Below are 6,784 nucleotides of genomic sequence, written 5' to 3' on the forward strand. Positions count from 1 at the left end.
TCCGTGTCTTTTGGTATGTTTATGCTTTGCATAGTATGTAGATGCATGACCGAAGGCTTAATAGTCCCATTTTAGTTGAGTTTGGTGGCCGGTTTAAGCTTGCAAATAAAGGTTATGTCATGTGGACACTTGTGAGAGATATTCAGTCTATAGTTGACCATTTTGACCCTTTGTTGTGCAATCGTACGGAGCTTGTAAAGTCTGTTTGTAATTTGTATTGGCTATGAAGTATTTTCGAAGATGTTTGCTTGTAGATCCTGAGTGAAGCATTTTCTCTAATCTGTTTTCTCTTTTGTAGGTCCTAAGGGACCATGGGAGGTTTCGGGGAGGCTGACCTTTGCGGACGGACACGCAAGGGTGCTACACGACTTAGGCAAAACCAGTTAAGTCCATGATAGATGGTATCATAGCGGGATAAGCACTCATAGAAACACTTGGCATGCAAACGTGGGGGACCTAGTGGGGCTGCGTTGAGGGCAGCCAGCATGCGTGATCGTTTTAGGGAAAACGGGCATGGAGATGTAGGGAAAAGGAGTCGCTCAGAGGAGCGGGCATCTACGAGTGGCATTCATAGGAATGGCCAACCCTTCATGCAAGAGGCACCACGAGGACAAGCAAGCTGGGAGGAATGCAGAGTGCATAAAGGTTGGGATGGTTGAGTTTGAGCTATGGCTCAACGTTGGTAACTTCACTTGATGGGGCTCAAGGCAAACGAGGCGCTAGGTAAAGAATGAGACCATACAAGGTGGAATGAGTTGCTCAGCGACCGAAAGAGTTGTGCAAAGCTCATAAAGGTAAGGGGAATTGCTAACTCAAAGAATTCGGTACTCATACAAGGGCTTGTATGCGGACGATGGAATATTTGCAGCCATCCCAAGGCGATCAAAACTCGGTGCCATGGAGCATTGAAACTTTCTCTTCGACATGTGAAGGATATATCCGTAGGCGGCTGAAGTGTGCAACGAGTTCAGCATATTGCTAGGCTTTGAGTGGTGTAGCGGGGGCTGTATTGACGTGGAGTCACAATCTAGCAAGTGTATTTGCAAGAGGCAGAACAATGCACAGTTTGTTCAGCAAATCAGAGTAGTCCAAGGGGATGGTGGTCTCCGAAACTTTTAGAGAGAAAGAAGCAAAGAGAGATATTGCTCGAATGGGACAGATATCTAGGAGGGATAGATCCCGGTTCTCCAAAGGGAGAATCATGTACAACAGACTGCACATGTTGAGGAGGAGTACCTCAAAAATAACTCCATGAAGCTCAATGGACTGAGTGAGTGGTGAGGAGTCATCGCATGATCTCGCTTGAGAGAATACATTAGTGGATGCATTGCGATATCAAGTGAGGGAGCAACCCAAAGCAACACAAATGAAGGCACACTTAGAGTCGATATAGAGATCAGACTAAAGGAAGGGCTGACCCGTGGAATGGTGGGCGCAAGGGCCACTATTAACTCAATGCAAAAATGAGGAGCGGAGCAACTTGGGTATAACTTGGTGAAGTACCCAAGCCGTATGAAGGGAGCCAACATAGAAGATCGAACATGGAATGGAGGCCCAGATCTTTCCTTGGATAGAGGTCAAGGACCTGAACTCTTGCAGAGCTAAGAGCAAGATCATGTTGTTCCATGGGTCCTTCATTCTGATGGAGCGAACTCATCTTGTATGGTGCCAAAGACAAAGGGAGCTTTTGGACACATGCACTTTATCTCGGAAAAGCATTTGATGGAAGAACTAAGGTGACTTAACTTGCGGAGGCGAAGTTGGGTTCAGAAGGCCTTGGCATGGGACAAGAGGATGCGGAGGTAGGTACTCTTGATGAATATACCACAGTGTTGTCATTTCAAGTTGTCATGAAGGAAGCGGTGCACAACGAAGATTATGCTGGTAGGGGCAGAGGCCTAGGATCCAAACAATGGTGCACCATTTTCAGCAAAGTCAGTGGACTTCAGGAGCTACTAGGTGATAGACTGTCCTAGAGCGGTGCTTCATCTAGGTGTGACCCAAGAACAGATGGATGAAAGTCGATTGTCAAAGGAGCGAACAAAATCGAAGGTGGAAGAGACCCTATAATGTACTGGCAAAGGCCACACATGGAGGGATCACAATTCAAGTTCATCACATAAGGATCAGAATGCAATGAAGATGTCACCAGGAGGCGACATGATGCAGTAGATCGTGGTGGAACAGTTCGTGGCAATGTGATACACACGACGACGGTCCCGTGAGGGACTACTTCATACGGAGGTATGATCAGGAGCTACCGGGAGCTCCACTTCGATGAACAACATGACGGTAGAAAGGGCCATGGACTCAAGGAGTGAAAGTCATGGTACCATAGAGGCGGGTCTTCCGTGCGTGCATCGAATTTTGCATCGGATAAAAGCCTTAGTCATCAGTATATGAGGGCTATGTACCACCGAGGGAAAAGTTCGAATGCAAGTACTAATGAGTCCCATGGGAGGGTCTTGGTTATGCAAAGGTATGATTAGAGCGGTTAGAGAGTTGGACTGCTCCAGAGCTCATATTCACTTAAGGGAGCCCGGCAAGTCAGTGGACAAGGTCAAGTAAGCGAACGTTGCTGCCAAGGAAGCTAAGGAGAACAGAATCGATGCAAACCCTACAACATGATGGCAGAGGCCATGCATTGGAGTTGTAGTCTATCTTTCCATCGACCAAGGGGAACTGCTTAAGAACATAAAGGTGTTGAAGCAAGGGGTCGAAAGGGGCGAGGAAGCGATGATGAGTCCAGAGGGACTTAGCTACCCAAAAACAAAGCATTAGTTAGAATGGATGTGGACTCGAAGGAGTGCCACAAAGGCAGATCTACCGATCGTGATGAAAAGGGATACAGATACGAGGAAACGGATAGTAGAGTCATGGGCATGGCAGCATTATGGTACTGTAGAGGTGGCACTTCCATGAAGTCATCGATCCATTGCTCTCATGGAGGGAGAGCGCTTGGTCATGAAAGGGACCGAGGAGGTGGAGCATGTAGAGGCAAACTCCAAGTACCAGGACATGACTGAAGGGCTAAGGCTAGGGAACTTCGTAAGACCAGTGTCAACGAGCTTCTCATCAAGATAGCCGAAAGTGAAGGACTTCGAGTCATGCAAGAGTGCACGACCAAGGAACGAAGCAGGCAGTACGCTGTGCTGTACCTTTGCTACTATATGGAGTAGGCGGCAAGGTTGATGGAGAAGACAGTACAATCCTAGAGGTGACTAAAACTACTAGAGACTTACTCCAAGTTGGGGTGAAAACTTCCTACATTCCAGAAGTTCGATGACATTGAGAAGGTGAATCACAATAACTAACTCAATGCAAGGAGTGCAAACACTTCAAGTGCTTCAGAAGTGTGAGCAAAGAGCAGGAGAAAGCTAGTAACCAGCTTGATGTATGAAGTACAACCCTCGAGGAGGCGGGCGAAGTCAAGTAACTTTTGCCTTCTCAACTCTTAAGAGAATGGGCGAAATTGAGTACCCTAATTCTCTTATCTATCCAGCAAAGAAGCTCTGCACAGGTTTAAAAGCTCTTCGAAGATAATTTAAGATAATAGTTATCAAATCCTCACCAATGGTGATCAGTGCTACTGAGAGCAGATTACCCGCTTCATTTCCCAACAAAATGCCAATCGAAAGCAGAAGTGATGCAAATCTGTTTGGAAGTGACAACTAAGTGAAAGAAGAGTCATTGGGTAAGTTTTATGGAGGAAGGACCTAAAACTTCAAAAGTTTGAGAGGCAATGCTCGTTAAAGCTCTAACAAGCATGAACCCAGTTCAAGCAGCATGAGTCATTTAAGAGACTAGCGCAAAGTAAGGATGGTCTTTTCCTTCATCTGAAGGATCTGCAGGAACCAACAAGGATCCACACAACTTAGCCAACCCCACACTAGAGTCAGAGTCATTGATGATTTGAAGCAGCATGGTGGATCAAAAGTTCGACTACTCAACAATAGCAGTGGAGAGCAACTGGGAGCCAAAAGGTGCATTGCAGTTGGAGCCGAAGATTGAAGACTCAGCAAAGGCGAGGAGTTGCAGTGTCGGCAAAGGCTTCGACGAGGACGTCGAAGGAATGAGTAAGGGAGAATGACCTAACAATGATAATTAAGATAAACAATTTTAAGACAAAAATCTAAGTTGTCTAGCATGTCATTGGTTCATCCAAACTCCCGGCAAACTTCTAGCGAACTAGTGTGTCATCTGAACCTTCGGCGTATCATCTGATCCATCGGCATGTTGACTCCCATAATGTTCGATATTGGCGCAATGTTCAATATTGGCGCAACGTTCGATTCTTCCGACTTGATGCTCGATCTTTGACTCCAACCCAACCTTTTATTCTTCTACTTTAATTATTTTGCCTTTTCATGATCGAAGTTAGTCCTACATCACTTTTCTCAAAACATAGATTAAATGGTAAACTCATCAATTGATTTCATCATCAAAATTCGAGATTCAACAATCTAAAGTGAGAAAATGTCATAATAATAATAAAAAAAAGACTACGTGTTATTTAATGCATGTCATCACTTACGTTATTGGCTTGTAGGACACCTATAACTAGCACTGCACTGTAGCCCTAGTGTCCCCATATGAGTAGCTATGAGACCATTCTCCTCCATCATATGGATGAGTATACAGTACACTAGTCTGTCTAGTTATCTTGATGTCCCTCTCGAGTAACCTATGACAGGAAGTATTTAAGGTCTGTGTTTAAAGGTGAATCGATCTCATTATCGTGATCTCATCATGATCTTATTCCCATTGCACAGATCCATGGACATCATAATATATTTATGCATCTAGCAATATAAAGTGAGAAAATACCATAATAATAATAAGTAAAAAGATTGTGTGTCATATCACATGTGTCATTAGTCACGTGATTAGCTTGCATGACACCTATGACTAGTATGGACATCATAATATATTTATGCAACAAGTAATATAAAGTGAGAAATTATCATAATAATAAAAAAATAAAAAAAGTGTATGTCATATCACATGTGTCATCACTCACGTGATTGGCTTGTAGGGCATTTTTTACTAACACTAGTTTCAGCGGTAGTACCGCCCAAGTCGACGGTAGTACTGTTTATGTAAGCGATGGTACCACTAGAGCCCAGGTTCCCAGGCTTTATCAGGTGGTAGTACCGCTTGGCGTAGGAGGTAGTACGACCAGTATCCAAAAAAACTATGGCCAGTATAAAAAAAAACTTAGAGATTTAAATTTTTTTGTTTCAATTTTGAAGCAATTTGGGGGTCTATAAATACCTTACTCATGCTTGCTTAATGAAGTAAAAAAGGAGCAAGAATTATGGAGGATAAAAGTGTTATAAATGTTAGGACCGTTTTGGCATTTGAATTAGTGCTTTCATAAAATCACGTATATTTGAAAATCTCATTCGATAAAATCATATCGGAAATACGTTTGAACTTAGAGAAAGTGTGAAGTGGAGTGAGCAGCCAAATCAGTAAACAATATAAAGAAAAAGGCAAAGAAGAGTGGTAAGACCCTAAAGTCTTATCATTGCTCTGATACCAAATAATAAGACCCTAAAGTCTTATCATCACTCTGATATCAATTGATAAGACCCTAAAGTCTTATCGTCGCTCTGATACCAATTGATAAGACTCTAAAGTCTTATCGTTGCTCTGATACCAAATGATAAGACTCTAAAGTCTTATCGTCTCTCTGATACCAAATGATATGACCCTAAGGTCTTATCGTGGAAGAAAGGGGAGAAAAGGGAATGATAATGATCGCTTCGAGGGGATCGACCTCCTTGATCACTTCGAGGGGATCGGCCTCCTAGGGTTTGTCCACAGAGTGGAATAACATTTCATTGATTGATTTTTTTCTCATATAGATGCGCGAATGAGATCGCAGCTATCATAGTGAGGGGTTGATGAACCTTAACTTCACACCGGATCTCTGGAATAAGCCATTCAATAAATGTATCCAGAAGTTGTCATTCCGACCAATCTCTAGCTTGATTTGACAATCTTTCAAACCTACTCCGATATTCCAACACTGTAGAAGTTTGACAAATTTTGACGAGCTGGCCATCAACATTCTCATATTCGGATGGGCCAAATCGAACAAGAAGCCCTCTTTTGAACTTCTCCTATGAAGAAACTAAGTAAACAGTTTCATATCAATCGTACCACTGGAGTGCATCTCCATCGAGCTGGATTGAGGCTATTTCCACCTTGGATTCTTCTAGAGTTCTGTGAAAATGGAAAAAATTTTCTGCCCTAGAGATCCAACTGGTCAGATCTCCTTCTTTCCGTCTCAGAAATTCTACCTTCATGTGTAAGTAGTTTGTGTCACAATCTTGGGGCTTTTTTCCTATATTTTCAGATCTGTGTAACGTAGAACTTGAGCCCCCATTTTGTTGAAATTTGTTGAGGCTCTCCAGTAGGCTCTTTTTGAAATCATTAAGTGTTTCTTGTAGTCGATTCTCAATTCTGATTTCCAATGCTTCCATTTGTGCTTTCACCGAGTTATCAGTGGCCATTGCGTAAGACTACAAATCTGTAATCTCAACTCCTGTTTTTGGTGTCGGTCAAGGGCATCAACATTATCGATGCGAAGTTGCCGAGGAGATGGACGCCGAGGGCAGTGCTACGGTCGCTGCGTTGGAGGAAGAGTTGCTGCCCTGTTTCTATCGTTGCGTGGGGTGAGAGCGTCGAGGTTGGAAGGCGACTGCGTTGATGTGGTTGCAACTGCTGCGACGGTTGCGACCCAAGGGAAGACAGCGATGGTGGTGCGGCTGGGGGT

Source organism: Musa acuminata, chromosome BXJ2-5 (assembly GCF_036884655.1).
Source record: "Musa acuminata AAA Group cultivar baxijiao chromosome BXJ2-5, Cavendish_Baxijiao_AAA, whole genome shotgun sequence".
Taxonomy (NCBI): Eukaryota; Viridiplantae; Streptophyta; class Magnoliopsida; order Zingiberales; family Musaceae; genus Musa; species Musa acuminata.